The 19,084-nt window shown below is 37.3% G+C and overlaps 1 pseudogene; it reads right to left on the minus strand.

Moving 5' to 3' along the window:
• Window positions 1-12,546: 12,546 nt before the first annotated feature.
• Window positions 12,547-18,436, minus strand: LOC128520022 (uncharacterized; annotated as a pseudogene).
• Between the last annotated feature and the right edge of the window lie 648 nt (window positions 18,437-19,084).

The raw sequence follows: 19,084 nt of genomic DNA on the forward strand, positions 1-19,084 counted from the left end.
GTCTAACTTTTTTTTTTTTAACATTAACATAACAGCTTTTTATGTAAAATACACTTTCCCAATAAATAAATAAAACAAAAAAATAATAATAATTGAAACAAGTTGGAATACTTTATTCAAGGTGCAAAAATATGTCTGTGTATTAAATTACCAGCTGGTGGTGCCATTTCACAACTTTACTCCTAATTGGACACATTCAGAACAGACATGTCAATCATCCTTTGCTTGGAGCTGTGGAGGGAAAGACAACAGAAAATTAAAAACCCAGTTTGAACCATGCACTATTGCATTGTTACAATGTATACTTACCTCAGTCTGTAGTTTCTTGATCTCCAACTTCGTTTTCTGTATGAGAAGCTTTTTGTATTCTATATCTAGCTTTTCTCTTTCAATCGACAAGAGCAGCTTCCGCTTGTAAATGGCTCGTACATCCTGTGACAAAGATAATGCATCACAAAGACGCCAAGTATGTGGCGTGGGTGTGGGCCAGGGGTAGCTCAGTGGTTAAGGCATTGGACTACGGTTTGGAAGATCCCAGGTTCAAACCCCACAACCACCAAGTTGCCACTGTTGGGCCCTTGAGCAAGTCCCTTAACCCTCAACTGCTCAGATATGTAATGAGGTAAAAATGTAAGTCGCTCTGGATAAGAGCGTCTGCCAAATGCCTAAATGTAAATGTAAATGTAAGTATGTTGCTGGTAATAATGGGTAGTTACTCACTTCACTCTTTGCTGACAGGGACGGTGATGTGGGCACATCCTGCAACAAGGTTTACTGTTAATAAAACAGTTCTTCAGATTGCACACATATGCAAATCATTTCACATTTGGGCTCACCTCCTGAAGATCAGTATCTGCAGACATTGTCTCTTCATCAACAGCCCTGGATGTACTGGGGCCATCAAACTGCAAAATGGTTAAAACTAAATCTGTTAAAGCAAGAGAAGATAGCATGACAGAATAGCCTGTAACCCAAAACCAGGACTAACTTACACATGGGTCAGGAGTGTCTTGCACAAATGTAGCTGGGGGATCAAGCAGAATTACATCATCTCCTCTCACTGCATAGATGGGAATACCGTCACTTATCAATTATCACAACTAAGAGACTGACACCCGGAGGGAAAGTAGTGGACAATACCTTGTACATATTTCTCCCTGAAGGGATGATCTATGTTGATAACCCCCCCTCCCCGCTCTATTCCCTCCACCTGAGGCCGACCTCGATTAAGGCTTTTTATATTTAGTTTTTACTTGCTGCCAGGTTATTCGCTGTCCACTTAGATTGCTTCTATCGAGATGTAATAGTGAAGGATTAATATGTAAGACCAGGGTAAGGCTACTGGGTCAGTAGAGTTCACACACACATCAGTAAAGCTCTTATTAACAACCTAGTTATGTTACACTTACATGGTTAAGTAGGCTTAAATCAGATATTTTTCTAATATGCTTATTTGTGCAGAACATTTTATACAGGTTCAATTTAAAGTATTTACAGAGATCAAATAATAAAGAACATCATTTGGGCTTTTTAAATATCGCGGGGGCGCGCACAAAGTGAGACTATGCAAGCCTGCCTTGAATAAGCCTTGATTAGTTACAGCTGAGCTACGGTTGTGGAACGACATGAGGCTTAATTTGGAGATGGCGCTAAGTTGAGTCTCACTTTTGCGCGAAAGTCTGGCTTTATTTAGCTACTTTTATGGAAAACCCCCCAGCTCTTTATTGAAGATTTAACGACCTACCTCGGTTTAGGTGTGCTCCCGCATCACCTGACCGAGGTGCCTTCTGGGAAACTGAGTCTGCACAAAAGGGCTAAACAGTGCCCTCTAGTGGCGATTCCTTACAATATGCACCAATTATTTATTTTTTTTACATTTTAAATATTTTATACAGTAGTTTTTTAGGTGGACATTTTATTTATTTTTAAAGGCATCTTTGCATTACATGATTTCTTTTCATGTACTGTACATAGGCTTTTGCACAATGTTTCTAACTAAAAATGTTCATGGTGCAGCTAATAATTTGGGTGAGCCTCTTGCCACTATTCAGTTCATTCCAAGAGCATGTAATTTCATGACCAAAAAAAAAAATACCACAAGAATCACACAAGATGGAGGCATTTACTATCTGTGAAAAGTTTACTCTTCTAATACAGGCTTCTAGAAGAGGTGGAAATCCTTCAGCTCAGTGAAAATGCAAATTTATTTTCTTTTGTTACAGAGTATAAACAGTAGCTTAAAATGTACAACATAGCTTTACTTTTATGTTAGACTAATCCATTTCTATTTCTCTAAGCTGACACATGGGGAGCGCTTAAGGAGCTTGGCTATGATTTAGCATATGCTTTGCGTATTGATTTCTGCACGACTGGATATAACTGACAACATCTTAAACATCTTAACATATTAAATGATGTTTCAGTTCATAAAATCTCAGAGGGTGTTGTTTGCAAATCCTTACAGAGGTGGATCTATCTTCATCAGCCCATAAGACATTGCCAATTAGCCAGCTGTTGTTCTGGAAATATTTTGGTTGATATAAACCAAAGCTCTACAGGTTTGTTTTTTCTCTTTTTTACTATTCCTTGACTTATGCTACTAGAGCAATAAGGAATACACGTGATATGGTGGCAAGGCTCCTGACAGCACAATCACATATTCCCCATGTTGATAATTCAAAAAGAAGGCTTGGCATTGTTAAAGACCTTAGCTTGTGTTTTATAAGATTTGAGAATCAACACCTTACCATGCTCATCAGGTGACTGAAAAACCAGGATGTTACATGTCCTGACTATGGTTGATTTAAAGATATTTGTTAGAGGGAAAGTATGGGCAGTGTGAAGTGCGCCTGTGCACATGGGTAACAGTACTGTCCTCTGGTCAACTTTCATTATACCAAGTAGGTATTGATCAAGAGCATTACCACTGATAGGAGTGGAACAAGAGGAATCTTTAACTGCTAAGCTACTTCTTGCCACTCCTGAGTCTAAAATTGCAGCAGCATACACCGAGCTTAAAAGTACATATAGGTACAAATATATAGCTTACCTATACAATTTTTTTTTTCTTTTTTTAAGTGGAGAATTAAGCACAGAAAGTTACTTTTTCTTTAAAGTATTTGCCTAAACTGTGTTTTCTGCTGTGCTGGTGTTCTTCATCCAACACACTGGATTTCCATCTCCTTGCATTCATCAGGTATTTGTCTTTTTTGCGGTACTTCCCTTGTCAGAATACTGGTTTGTTCCATCCACTCTGATCTGCCAGCTGGGATATTCCAGGATTGTAAATGTGTCAGATGTTCTCTGGCTTATTACACGGTGGAGGCAGCAACTGAATGTTCCTAACTCATGTACTAGTTATAGAGAAAATTTGAACTCCAGATACTGGGGGAGGGTTTTTTTTTCTCCTCTTTTTATTTGTTTTTAAAGTATCATATAATTTTACATCAAACAAGAAACAGTATCAAACAATTTTTGCCCCCCTCAGCCTCCCACCAACCCTCTCCCCTCCCATCACACTTCAGGAATTTAAAGGGAAAAAAAAGAAAAGGGAATAATTTAAATATTCAAAGTCTCTTTGACTGAATATACACAGTTCTTCCACATAGATAAAATGGTGGGTTTAGCGTGATTTGTCCGTGTTAAAGACAGTTCCAAATATAATATCTCAAGTAGAGAATGTAACCAATGTTTAATAGAAAGGTCGTGTGGAGGTTTCCATCGTTGGACTAAAAGTTTTTTTAGTAGCTAACCAAAATTTCCAATCCTTTTCCTTTAGAGGAAATTGAGAGTTGTCATTCAACAGGATCTTTGGGAAAGCAAATTCCAGTAATCTTGTATATAACCTCAAGCACCTTATCCCAGAAATCTTGCACATCTGGACATTCCCAAAGCATATGCATCAGCATGCCCAGGTAACCTGACCCACAAAAATTACAATAAGGGTGTGGTGATAAATCCATAACATGTCTTGTACGCATGGTTAAATAAGCCCTATGAATGATTTTAAAGTGGATAAACTGATGATTGGGCTTTGTGGATGCATGAAATGTATTATCCCATTTTTTTCCCCATTCAATTTTACTAGGAATCAATTCAGATAACCATATTCTTACTTTTGGAAAAATCTATGCGTTATGAGTTGCAAAGCAGAAATAAAAATAAGAAACTGTCCCTTTGTTTGGCGCATTGTTAATCCATTTTACTACTGGTTGCGTTTGGAGATCAGCGCCCCAAGGTACCTCAGATAATGGCGCTGTTGTATGTAGTGTCTGGTACTCTCAGGGTGACATCTGAAAACATCCTCGAAATCCTTGCAAATTACGAATTTCAATAATGAGTAAAAATACCCTGTGTTCAGCTTTGAAAGCTGTCTTTCAGGAGATTCTGACTACATTTGGACAGTGTTACCTAATAATTGGCTTCTCTATCATCTAACTTGTTACACCAGAACGGTGCAATTACCATATTTATCAGCTTACCATGGGGTACACTAGATTATTGCAACATTGTAGTAAAGAAGTGAACATGTATCCCCTCAAGAAGTATTCTTTATTTATAGTCTGTATTCGTTAGACTCCTTTAACTATTGAAAAGGTTTGTGTTTTGACAAATAAGCAAGAGTTCATGCAGAACATTGTGCTTCTTTGGTATTGCTGAAGTTTGAAAAGAAGAACAAATGTGTACAGTACCCACAGAACATCATGACAGTTATTTTGGCTTCTGCACATATCATTATGAGAATTAGTCCATTGTTATACCTGTAAAAGTTATTCCGCCATCTCAAAAAGCAGTTTATCCAGTTTGCTTATAGAAGTCAGGAATTAAACCAGGCTTTTGTGGATTAATCAACACAACACCAAAATAATACACCTTTACATTTCTTTTTGATATTGTCTCAGTTGTCTCCTTTGTATTTATTTAAATAGAGAGAGGCAATTCTATTGTATTGTATTGTATTGTATTGTATTCTATCTAACCACTGTAGTTCAACTACAGACCATGGAGGCCAGTGGTGACCATCATATTTATTCATTTTTCATTATTCATTTTTGTACATTCGCACACTACGGGCAATTTGTGATCTATGTCTTTGGACTGTGGGAGAAAACCAGAGAACCCGGAGGAAACCCACAAAGCACAGGGAGAACATGCAAACTCCATGCACACAGACCCGATGCGGGAATTGAACCCGGGACCTGAAAGTGCAAGGCGACAGTGCTAACCACTACTGTACAGTACATGATGGAATTTCTCAAAATAAAGGTATATACCCTTTTTGAACGGTTGACATCAAGCATAATGCGTGATGGGGTTGATCCCATGAATATTCAGAGAGTGGAACAATTGATCCCTAAATACTGACAGATAACTTTGTTACATGGTACTTATAAGAGGCCTTACGCAGGGAATCTAAAGGGGTTAATAACATAGGAGGACATGAGAGTGCTTATGACATACACAGGAGGACCTTCCTGTTTGGAGATAGCATGGGATTATTTTCTGAAAAGAAATTAAAGAAAACTGAAGACAAAAAACAAACAGAACTCCACCGTATCCTCGAGTCTGGGGGGTCTGAAAACCAAAAATAAACTCTCGCCCTCTCTGGACAAGTCAACCCCTTTTTAGGGCTTATGTGTTATTTTTAATATATATGTGCTTTTAGCTTTAACTCAAGGTGAGAGAACATGCTTAACGGGTGGCATTCTGCTCTCTCTCACTCAAGTTCGGCTTCTTTTTGTGGACTTTGGCTGGGTCTTCGCCTTTGTCATTGACGCGCGCTTTGTCTTTGGCTCTGATACCATACTGGGAGTTACCTAATGTTCGCACAAAGTGCACAGGTATCAGGGGCCTTAGACGCACAGACAGGTGCAGCGCGTTTGCGCTGATTGCCTTTATATACTGTACTCCTGAAAGTCAACGACACCATCAGCATTATCGTCCAGGTCCTTAAAAAATATGTTTTTTTTCAACTTGCGCCTGGTTCGAGCTAGCCTTTTAACCAAAACACACAAAGAAACGCTCTCCCTTGGTAAGTGTTAGTTTGTCTCCCTCCTTTCCAGAGTATTTATTAAAGACATCAATGAGCACTGTCATGGCTTGCAGCAGTTTAAACACAATGTCCTTTGAAAAGAAAAGATTAGAAAAACCAATTAGTTATTGAAATAAGTTCTATTTTCTTACTGAACTTTTTTATCAGAAATAAGATGAGCAATAAATGCTGCAGGGATAGTGCAGTGTGCATTTAATTTCCTAAATGAATGGAGATGTTTATTATCATTACAGATCAGCACTTTATCTCCTAGCGGGCCAATGAAGGAACTGGATACAAATGCAAATAAACAGGGGAAGAATTTTTGATAGAACATCTTTGATAGAACAATTGTCCAACAGTCTAACAAGTGAAGGAGGTTATGCTGAGCGTGCACACACACACACACACACACACACACACATGTTAATACAAAGCATGCCAACGCCTAGGAATAAGAAAGTCCCTCCCCTTTGTGCTGTGATTGGATAAACCACTCAGAAAGAAGAAGTAACCCAGGAGGGAGGAGAGATGGAATAATAGGGAAGAAAGAACAAGGATGGACTAAAGAGGAGTGGTAAAGTAAAAGAGTTAGTTTAAACACAAGCGGATTAAGGCGTAGCCCTAGCTGTTCTTTATAATTAACACAGTGAGTTAACGAACAAAACCGAGTAAAGAAAGCTGTCTTTCAAATATTCCCCTGTGCAAATGTAGCCTACTTTTTCTTCTTCGCCTGCTTCTGTTCTTGACCTTAAATCTTTTGCAGAGAGTTCATATCTCAGTCTAAGAACTGTACAAAAGTGAAATAAAGCATGTGTTATGTCTTAACTTGGGGGAGCACTTAGGGTGACAGGCAACAAAGATGTTTGCGGATGATTAAAACAAGAATTTGTGTGTAAGCGTGTGCATGCTGGCGTGCATGTGTGTGTGTGATTTCTCTCTCACACACACAGACAAAAAAAGAGAAAAAGACAGAAAGAAAAAGAGAGGAGCGAAGAAATAATCCTGCACACTGAGAACAGTAAAAAACTTCTAACAGTATATATACATATATATGTATATATCAATCACAACAAACTTTTGATTAATGAATGGTTCGATTATTATTGATTCATCATTCCATGACCTTGTGAGCTCAAGTGTTTTTGCAAAAAATCTCCTGAACCTTTGAAGTGCTTTGAAGTAAAGTGCTTGAATACTTCATTAGTGTCGCAGGAGATTATATGGAGAAATTAAGGGAGTTTTTACTCTTATAACTGAGTTATAACTCACACACACACACACACACACACACACACTACAACAACACAGGCTTTTTTATTTAAAACGTATTAAAATCCGTTATACTTTTATTTGCCTCATTTACTTGTCATTTTAAAATGCAATACAGATAATATTTTACTTCAGGAAGATTAAGCCAACCAAGCTGCAATACTCTTTAAAGATTTAGCTTGTGATAAGGATCATTAGTGATAAGGAACTGGATACAAATTCAAATACAGAAAGGAAGAATTTATAATAACAGCCACTGGGTATTTTTTCTTGACAGAACAAATGTCTAACACCTGACATATTTAAATGAAAGCTGAGCACGCACACTGACTCACCTGCACACCCCCACATGTCAATACAATCTGTGCCAACGCCTAGCCTCGCCCTAAACGGAGTAAGAATGTCCTTCCTTCTGAGTTTTAAATGGATGAATCACCCAAAAAGAAGAAATAATCCAGGAGGGAGGGGGGAGATGGAATAAAAGGGAGAAACAAACGAGGATGGACCAAAAAGGATTGATAAGTAAACCAGTTGGTTCACACCCAAGCGGATTATGACCAACACCCTAGTTGTTCTCTACAATTAAGACACTGGGTTACTGAACAAATCATAGTAAAGAAAGTCAAACGGTTCCCTAACTAGCTTACTTTGGCGCAAGTACAGCCTCCTTTTTCTTCTTCACCTGATTCTGTGCCTAACCTTAAACATTTTGTAGACAGTTTACACCCCTTCCTGATGGAACCCTGCCATTTTATCCAGGTTTGGGAGCGGCACTGCATGCAGTGGCTGGGGTTTGGGCATTGGGCATAGAAATAAACTTTGTGTAGGTTCTGAAAAATGTTTCCCACATTGACCACATCCACAACACATTCTTTCTACTTTTTTTTTTCCTACTCACCTTTAGGTTTGCATGGAGAGCTCAACCAGCCCGGTATTCCTTTGAACGTGACAGAAAAAGTGCAATAGCATTTATCTCCATACAATCACTAAATAACATTCTTTTTTGTGTGTTGTTTCACACACTGGAAACCAATCAAAAACAGAGAAATATGGCAGTAAGCAACATCACAGAGTTTTGTTTGTATTATTTCTCAGCTGTCTTGTCTGTATTTATGTTAATGGAATATTCATAATCAACTCATGTACATGTGAGGTGGAAAACTCTTATGATAAAGTTGGGATGAAAAAGTAATAATTAAGATGTTTAATATGTTCATGAATTATATAAGCACTGTATATATACTGTAGGATGTATGCATACTGTATGCATTATGAATTTTAAAAGCAACTAAATGTTTTAACTTGTTGACATAGAACTAATGGCAGAGTCTATAGCACCCTGTCTGATCATTGATGCACTCTGACATCTGATTTCCTTTTTTTTTTTTAGAACATAATTAGGAATTAATATATTTAGATAAACTTTTTTTTTTTTTTTTTTGCATGGTTAAGCCATTAAAGGTGTTCCTGGGAGGCCAGGGATTCAGACGTAATGTAGGCAGTCTGATTATGACACTGGCATAGTAAAAAAAAACATTCTTTATTTTTTTTAACTATAATTATATATGTGTTTTGTTATTCTAAACAAATAAAAAATCCTGGTTTGACTTGAACAGCCATATTTATCAATGTCAGGATTGGTATCAATGTTTATGTCTGTGTATCAGTTTGAACACACGTACATGCATGCGCGCACACACACACTGAACAGGCTTTTTTTATGAATACATATTTTTTTTTTTTTTTTTTAAATACATATTTATTTATCATTGTAAGATGCCAAACACTTCTTTCTGTGTATTAAACAAACAAACAAGAAAATCAGTTGTTTGGTTTGTGTGTTTATGCACTATTACTCCATTTATTTCATTTAAAACATTCTTTGCAGCGCATGGCAAGGCCGCCCACCATGACAAGATACTCTGGGAAATCCACGACACCATCAGCATTACTGTCCAGCTTCTTAAAGATTTTGGCAACTTCCTCCTGGCTTGGGCCAGTTTTCTAACCAAAACACACAAAGAAATGGCATGTAATTATAATTTTTTTTTTTACACCAGAATCTTGTCTATATAATGTCCATATAACAGTTAATGGACGTCTTTTGTAAGGTAGAAGAACATAGCATACCTTGGCAGGATCTCTCATCTCATTGCTGATCAGATCTTTTAGCTCTGCAGTGGTAAGTGTGTTTTTGTCACCCTCCTTGCCAGCATATTTCTGAAAGACTTTGATGACCAGTGCTAACCCAGTAATCAGTTCACCCATGATGTCCTTTAAAAAAAAAAGATTATAAAAAAAAATATTTATCGATTTAAGTTTTATTATTTTACTTAACTGTCAGCCTCATCGTCTTTGTAGTAACTAAACATTAAGAACAAGAGTGAGAAATTAAAGAGGCAGATTTTTTATCAGTCATAAGATGAATGTGCAATATTCATTCTGTCTTACTTAACATAGTCTATAGAGTAATGGTAACAATGGACAGAGGTGTTTATCATCTTTTGTGATCATCGCTTTAACAGCAGCATTAATTTGGAGCATGCCAACACCTGCCTGAGGGGAGGAAGAAAGTGCTTCTGTCTGTGATTGGATAAATCACCCAAAAGGAAAAAATAATCAAGGAGATAGGAGAGATGGAATAATAGGGAAAAATGAAGAAGAATGGACCAAACTGTTGGTTTAGAAACAAGCGGATTATGACCAATGCTCTAGCTGTTCTCTATAATTAAGACACTGGGTTATCGCACAAAAAGGAGTAAAAGAAAGCAAACAAGCCGTCTGTAGCCAACAATCAACAAATCCAAATATTTCCCTGCCTAGCTTCCTTCAGTGCAAGTATCGCCTTTTTTTTCTTCTTCATCTGCTTCTGTTCTTGACTTTAAATCTTTTGCAGAGAGTTCACATCTCAGTCTATGAACTGAACAAAGGAAGCATGTATTACATCTTTACTTGGAGTAGCACTAAGAGTGACAGACAAGGTAAAGGAAAAGACAGAGGGAGAGAGAGAGAGAGTGAGAAGTGAAATGAAGAAATATTCCCGCAGACAAGTATGTATGAAACTGGAAAAAAAAAAAACGTGTAGCGTCATTTAGCGGCAATAATATTCACAAATACATATCACTATCAACATTGCAAATAAATAATAATAACGAACTAACTAACTAAATAAAAAAATAAAAAAAAATAAAAAGCCTATAATTTAGCATCTGAAGAACACAGATTTTGCAGAACATTTCCTACATTGACCACATCTTTAACAAATTCTTTCTTCTTTTTCCTACTCACCTTTAAGTTTTCACAGAGAGCTTGACCAACAGAGAGAGAGAAGGAGAAAATGAGTCAAAGAGGGATGGACCAGCCATTATATGCAGCAAGCCCCACTCTCTTTCTCATCCGCCCAGTTGTTTTGCTCACTGTTTGACATAGCTATGAGGAGAGCATTTTATGGTTGGTTAATCTTAAAAATTTTTAGAAGGGAAGGGCGACATCTCTTTGAAAGGTGCAATAAAGATGCAACACCATTTTTACCACATAACACTTTTTTTGTGCGATGTTTCAGCACTGTAAACAGTCTAAAAGTACTGGAGAAGCCTGGCTTCCCCTGGCTTTTGGGAGAAAATGCCACTGCGCTTAACACCACAGTAAAACAATAAAATGATATTATTTGTTTTCAATGTTAAGTTGTCTTGTCTCTATTTACATAAACATTTACATTTCATGCCTAACTTCTTATACATGTGAGGTGAAATTATATAATTCTTATACAAAATGAAACTATTTACATAGTAATGAAAAAGTAATAATTACGATTTTTATTATGTTCATGAATTAAAATTTTGTTTAACTAATGGTGCAGTTATGATTGATTCATCATCCCATGTGCTGTGACCTTGCAAGAACCTAATGAAAGTTTACCCCTGGGAATTATTTGATTTCTTTAAAGTTTATAAAATTTGCAGTGAATCTGTTTATTCCCCAGAATATATACAAATTTGTAAACATTGAGAACCTGATAAAGCACAATATTAAAAAACAGAAACTGTGTCTGTTTTTATTACTGTATGTTGTTTTATTTACCGTTTTTTAAATTGTTAATACTGTCTGTGTAGTGTACTGTGCACTTTTTGGAGAAAAGCAGGAGGCAAACTCCTTGTAAAACCTTAGTGTACATGTTGTCTGTACTGGTAATTGATGAACGCTCATTGCACCATATGCACCATCTTGCTAGACAGCACAGTGGCTTAGTTGTTATGACTGATGTTTTAAAAGTCCAGGATCAGGGTTCAATTCCTGCCTTGGGTCTGTGTGCATGGAGATCGCATCTTCTTGGTGGATTCTTGGTGGGTAGGCTAATCCACATTTCCAAATTGACTGTAGTGTGTAAGCATGTGAGTGTGTTTATGTGTGTGCCCTGGGATGGATTGACACCCTATCCTGGTTGTACTCCGACTCGTTTCCTAAGTCTCCTGGGATAGGCTCCAGGCCCCCTGCTACCCTGTATACAGGATAAAACTGTACAGGCGATGAGGAGACAAAAGTTTCTTGCTGTTTAGTTTGACTTATTTACTTTGACTATATAGGAACTGTGTGCATATAGATATACATGATTGGGCAGGGGCATTTGTTTTAAATACAAATGACAAATACAGTCTGAAAAAAACTGGGGAAGCCCGGCTTCCCTTGGCTTCTGGGAGAAAATGCTACTGCACTTAACACTGCAGTTATATACTTAAGTGAGAGTTTTTTTTCCCAGTTGTCTTGTCTAAATTTATGTAAATAATCATTTCAAACTTCATTTACATATGAGGTGGAACTGTATTATAGTCTTATACCAAATAAAAATAATGAAATTGTAATAAAAAAAGTAATAATTAAGATGTTTATTGTGGTCATTAATTTTATATTCTTTTTAAATCCCACAAAGCTTTTGGTTAATTAATGGCTCAAGATTTATTCATGGAAAATGTTTACTAATAAAAAAGGTTTTAGAAATCTAACCAACGTTTAGACTTTTTTTTTAAGTCTATTAAATAGGCAGCATATCTGTTCATACTTCAGAATATATATTAATAGGTAAACATTGGTAACCATATTGTTCTGTTATTCTGGACAATCAAAAGTCTCAATTTGACTTTTGTACAGTATATTCGTGTCAACAGCTTGAATACACATACATGCACGCATGAACACAAACACACAAAACATAGTTTTTTTTTTATGTTTTATTTTTTTATTTTTTTATTTACTTGTTATGTTATATTTGGTTTGTGTGTTTATACACTATTAGGGCTGGTAAGGTCCATTTATTTTATTTGAAGAGATCTTTGCAGCACATGGCAAGGCCGCCCACCAGGGCGAGATACTCTGGGAAATCTACGACACCATCAGCATTATTGTCCAGCTTCTTAAAGATTTTGGCAACTTCCTCCTGGCTTGGGCCAGTTTTCTATCCAAAACACACAAAGAAATGGAATGTTATTTCATTTTTCTTTACACCATAATTATGCACAATCTCTAAATATGTCCACATAATAGTTAAATAGTTGAATCTTCTGTAAGGGCCAGGAACAGAGCATACCTTGGAAGGATCTCCCATCTCATTGCTGATCAGATTTTTCAGCTCTGCAGTGGTAAGTGTGTTTTTGTCACCCTCACTGCCAGCATATTTCTGAAAGACTTTGATGAGCAGTGCTATTCCAGTAATCAGTTCACCCATGATGTCCTTTGAAAAGAAAAGACGGAAGACATGTGTATCACATATATACAGTATATATATATATATATAAGTAGACAAGTGGATTATGACCCACGCCCTAGCTGTTAAGCTGTCTGAATCTATAATTAAGGCACTGGATTAACGAACAAATCTTGCCTAGCATTCCCCAGTGCAAGTACAGCCTCTTTTTTTTTCCTTCTTTGCCTGCTCCTTGTTTTTTTACCTTAAATCTTTTACAGAGAATTCACATCTAAATCTAAGAACAAAAAAGTGAAAAAGTGAAATAAAGTAAAAGTTTTACATCCTAACTTGGAGCAGCACTAAGAGAGACAGGCAACAAAGATGTTTAAGGAAGTTAAAAACAAGAATTTGTATGATGTGTGTGTGTGATCTCTCTCTCTTTCTCTCTCTCTCTCTCTCTCACTCTCTCTCTCACACACACACACAGACAGTAAAAAAGAAAGACTAAGAAAAAGAGAAAGAAGAATAAAGAAATAATCCTACACACAGAAGTATGTATGAAACAGGGAAAAAAAACTATAACCATCATTTAGCAGTAATAATATTTACAAAGAAAAACACTATCAACATTGTAAATGAATAAATGAATAAATGAATGAATAAATAAATAAATAAATAAAGTAACATTCTGTAATTTAGGATTTAAACACAGGTTCTGCAGAACATTTCCTACATTGATCACACCCTCAACAAGTTCTTTCTACTTCTTTCTACTCACCTTTAGGTTTGCACGGAGAGCTCGACCAAATAAAATAAACAAGGAGAAAGTGAGTCAAAGATGGGTGGACCAGCCATTATATACAGTGGCCACACCCTTTTCCTCATCTGCCCAGATGTCCTGCTCACTGTTTAACATAGCTATAAAGACAGCATTTTCTGATTGGTTAATCCTTTTGGAAGGGGTGGGCAACTCGGCCTGACATTCCTTTAAACATGGTGGTAAAAGTGCAGTACAAGTCAAGCAGGCTTTTATTGTCATTTCAACCATATACAGTTCAGTACACAGTGGAACCACACACTTATGCTACATACAACACAACATATATTAACAAAACTAACTAAGTTACCTAAGTAGCTGAAATGCTGAGACAAAGCAGATTGACATTTTTTAATTTACAGAAAACTATCTAAGTTCTATACAAAGGACACAACATAAAGTGCATGTGCAAATGGGCAGACAAGAGCGACAGACAGAGTATTAATACAACAGCATGATACACTTCAGTACTTCGTGGTGATGAGGTAATGAGTTGAGGTGGTGGAAGAAGAAACAGTAAACATTTCTTGTAAGTAGCAGCGAAGATAGAAAATTAGTTTTTGTGCAAATAACAAGCAATAAATATTGTGTGAAACAGCAATTACACATTGGTATACGCGCCGCGTCACCCCTTTGCTGAACACCAATGGGGGGCTGCGCCGCGTCCCCCTAAAGTCAACAACAATCTCTTTTGTTTTAGCAACATTCAGAGACAGATTATTGTCTTTACACCTGTCCGTTAGCCTCTGCACTTCTTCTCTGTATGCTGCCTCGTTGTTCTTGCTGATGGGACCCAGCACGGTCGTATCATTGACAAACTTGATAATGAGGTTGGAACTGTGTGTTGCTACACAATCGCGAGTCAGCAGTGTGAACAGCAGGGGACTAAGCACACATATCTGGGGGACCCCAGTACTCAGTGTGCTAAAGGTGCAGTTCCGATCTGCACTGACTGGGGCCTTTCGGTCAGAAAGTTCAGGATCCAGTTACTGAGGGAGGTGTACCGTGTGTCACCACATGTTCACCAAATAACTTTCTTTTTTTGTGCGCCGTTTCAGCACTGTAAACTACTTAGTTAAAGTTACAAAAGATTTGGTAGTCAGCAACAGCACAAAGTAAAGAAATGTGTGTGTGCTTGTGTGTATGTGTGTGTTTAAATAAAAAAAAAATCTGCACAGTCCGAAAAAAAAAAAACTTGGCCACTGGGAGAAAACAACAATGCACTTAACACCACAGTATTACATTTAAACATTTTTTTTTTCAGTTGTCTTTTATATATTTATGGAAATGGAATCTTCTTTCCAACCTTCATTTACATGTAAGGTGGAATTATATTATATTTCTTATACAAAATTCACTTTTATTTACAGGTGAGTCGATAACAAGTAAATTATGCTGAAATCCAAGGTTTAACTGGAAATGTGATTGCGAAAATGTGACGTTGCATTGTTGTTAAACATATTAATCTTCTGCACTGCTACAACCTTGTTAACCTTTCGCTTCACAAGGGTCGTTGTTGCAGTACACTTACTAAAGAACAGTCACTAAACTTGGACACAAAAAATGCTTTATGCAAACACACACACATGGTCACAGGATTATAGTAAATAGTATACGTGGATGGTGCCTATAAGAGGCTGAGCATAGAAGACGATTTCTCACGATTCTCACTTGACGCTTGGTAGATAAAGTGAATACATACAAAACCAAATTTTTTTATCAAGTAAAAATTTATTAAAAATTTTTGCTCATCTCGTACAACACTCCCAGACCAAGTTATTCACAAATATACTGTATATGTGAGGAACAAACCTGCGGAAGGTTACAGAAAATTCTGTAACTTGTCTCGGAGGTCTACAGATAATTCTTGAGACTTAATGCTTGGTTTGTGCTCTGACATGAACTGTCACTTGTGGGACCTTATAGATAGACAGGTGTGTGCCTTTTCAAATCATGTCTAAGCAACTGAATTTACCACAAGTGGACTCCAATTAAGCTGCAGAAATATCTCAAGGATGATCGAGGAAACAAGATGCGCCTGAGATTTTGCAAAGGCTGTGAATACTTATGTACATGTGCTTTCAAAATTATTATTATTTTTTTTTATAAATTTGCAAAAATCACAAATAAACTTTTTTCATGTTGTCATTATGGGGTGTTGTGTGTAGAATTCTAAGGAAAAGGTTTTTTTAATCAATTTTAGAATAAGGCTGTGACATAACAAAATGTGGAAAAAGTGATGCGCTGTGAATACTTTTCGGCTGCACTGTATATATACAGTATATGTTTTGTGGGTAATCGTCTTCCATACTCATCTCAATGCATGTGGGTCACTCGTATAGTCAAGATCCGTGCGCATGTGTACTATTTATTATAACATTTTGACCAGGAGATGAATCTGTTTAGATGAGTAATTCCGGTAGTTCCAGAAATTTGCTCTGATATACGAGTACTTTGATATACAAGGACGCTTCCCTGCCACATGGGCACGATGGGCGCGTTTCTCCTAAGGACTACCGAACCATTGTGGAAGAACATGTGGACCCAATGGTTCAAACATTGTATCCTAAAGGCGGTGCCGTGTATCAGGATAATAATGCACCAATACATTTCCACTTGTTTCTGGATGGTCAGGGTTTCAGACATGAGGCAGGCAGTCTGATCATGGATTTTACCTTGTTGTACTAGTGTATCGCTATGATAAGTACATTGGTGTAGCAGGGCATTATATAGAGAAATAAGGGGACTTTTAACTCTTGTAACTGTGTTCTGTTATTCGGCACAATCATAAGTCCTGGTTTTAATTGAACTGACCTCGTATCTACAGTTTGTGTATCACAGTTTGTATCAATGAATCAGACTGACCACACACCCACACACCTTCACACACACACACACACACAGACACACACACAGACACACACACACACACACACACACACACGCACACCTAAACACGCACACACACACATACACACACATGCACACACACCTACACACGCACACACACACACACCTACACACACACACACATGCACACACACACATGCACACACACACACACCTACACACACACATACACACACCCACACACACACCCACACACACACAACAAAACACAGGCTTTTTTTTTTTTTAAACTTATTAAAATACTTTATTTCAAAGTGTTATTTGGATCATTCACTTGTCATTGTAAGATGCCAAACATTTTTCTCTGTGTGTCAGACAAACATACTAATAAAAAATACAAATTTTTAGTTTGTGTGTTTGCACATGTGCACTATTAGGGCTGGTAAGGTCCAGTCTTCATTTATTTCGCTTCTGAGAAGAATTCGTTGCAGGCCATGGTAATGCAGGCCACCAGGGTGACATACTCTTGGAAGTCCACGACACCATCAGCATTAGCGTCCAGGTCCTTAAAAATTTTTTCAACTTGCGCCTGGTTTGAGGCACTCTTTTAACCAAAACACACAAAGAAACGGCATGTCATTTCATTTTTTTACTCTGTGCACAATCTCTAAATATGTCCATATAACACCTGTTCAATGTCTTCTGTAAGGTCTAAGAACATATCATACCTTGCCTGGATCTCCCATCTCAGTGTTGATCAGTTCTTTTAGCTCTCCCTTGGAAAGTGTACATTTGTCTCCCTCCTTGCCAGAGTATTTATAAAAGACATCGATGAGCATTGCCATGGCTTGCATGAGTTGAGACATGATGGCCTAAAAAAAAAAAATAGATACACTGAAGACATGTGTACCCTCATCGTCTTTGTAGTCATGAGATGAGCAATAAAGGCTGCAGGGATCCTGCAATTTGCATTTTGTTCTACTAAACATAGTCTATAAATTGATTAATGTTTTATTATTTTTGATCAGCATAGGGAGCATTATTTTTTCTTGACAGATGTCTAACAACTGACATGTTTAAGTGAAGAAGGTTATGCTGAGCATGCACACACACATACACTAACCCACCACCACCACACACACACGTTAATCCAAAGCATGCCAACGCCTAGTTAAGCCCTAAGGGGAGTAAGAAAGTGCGTTCCTCTGTGCTGTGATTGGACAAATCAACCAGAAAGAAGAAATAACCGAGGAGGGAGGAGAGATGGAATAATAGGCAAAAAGAAGAATGGACCAAAGAGGAGTGGTAAAATAAAACTGTTGGTTTAGAAACAAGCGGATTATGACCAACGCCCTAGCTGCTCTCTATAATTAAGGCAGTGGCTTAACGAAGAAAACCAAGTACGTGTTGCAAAAAGTTGCAGAGAGATCTTAAGGTTGAGTAGCAATAAGAGTCACAGCAAGAAAGATGTTGAGGAAGATTAAAACAAGAATTTGAATGTGTGTGTGTGAGAGAGAGAGAGGAGTGAAGAAATAATCCTTGCTCTGAGAAGTATGCATTGGAGATAATAAACTATACCAGTCATTTGGCAGCAAAACTATTAACAGTGAAAAAAGAAGAAATATAGGATCTAAAGAACAACATAGACTGTTTTCCCACATTGACCACATCCAAACCAAATTCTTTTCGCTCATTTTCTACTCACCTTTAGGTTTGCACGGAGAGCTAGCTGAGAGAAAATGAACAGGGAGAAAGGAGGAAGTGAGTCAAACAGGGATGGGCCAGATATTATATACAGCTGCCGACCCCCTCATCCCCCTCAAACCCCCACCCCAGCCCTAATCCCTCCCCTTTCTATCTTCCACTCCATTTATACTCCTAGAAATCTTACAAGTTTAAAATGACACCGTAATTACTTCGCTAAGAGCCACCATGTCGAAGTTTGCCATTGAACTTTGTTTGTCTGGGCCGTTCAAAGAAAGGGTGCAACTTCTATCTTTTTGTTAACTTTCAATGACAGGATAAGGCTCTTGTTCAATTAATCACTAAAAATATTACATCTGTAGACAAGTTAAACACCTGAACTGAAATTCCAGACCAGTGGGCCGAGTCTGGCCAGGTTTCAGATAAAAGTTTGTGTATGCAATTAAGCAAGGTGTGTCTGGAACTACCAAAACAAATGGAAACACTTACGGTTCAGGTATGCTTAAAAATTTAAAGGTGACTTTTTAAATATTAATTACTATTAATTCTCCCTGTGATGGTAGTCACATTGTGGAAAGTTGTAATTTTTTTTTTATTTAGGCATAGTTTAATCTACTGAAGCTGTTAAAAAGGGACAAATTCTCTAAAAACTAATTAATAAAAGTGCTAATGGAGTTGTAGACCTGTAGTGCCATTATTTATAATGTTATAAATGCTTACATGAGCACCA

This window comes from Clarias gariepinus, chromosome 4, assembly GCF_024256425.1.
Source record: "Clarias gariepinus isolate MV-2021 ecotype Netherlands chromosome 4, CGAR_prim_01v2, whole genome shotgun sequence".
Lineage (NCBI taxonomy): Eukaryota > Metazoa > Chordata > Actinopteri > Siluriformes > Clariidae > Clarias > Clarias gariepinus.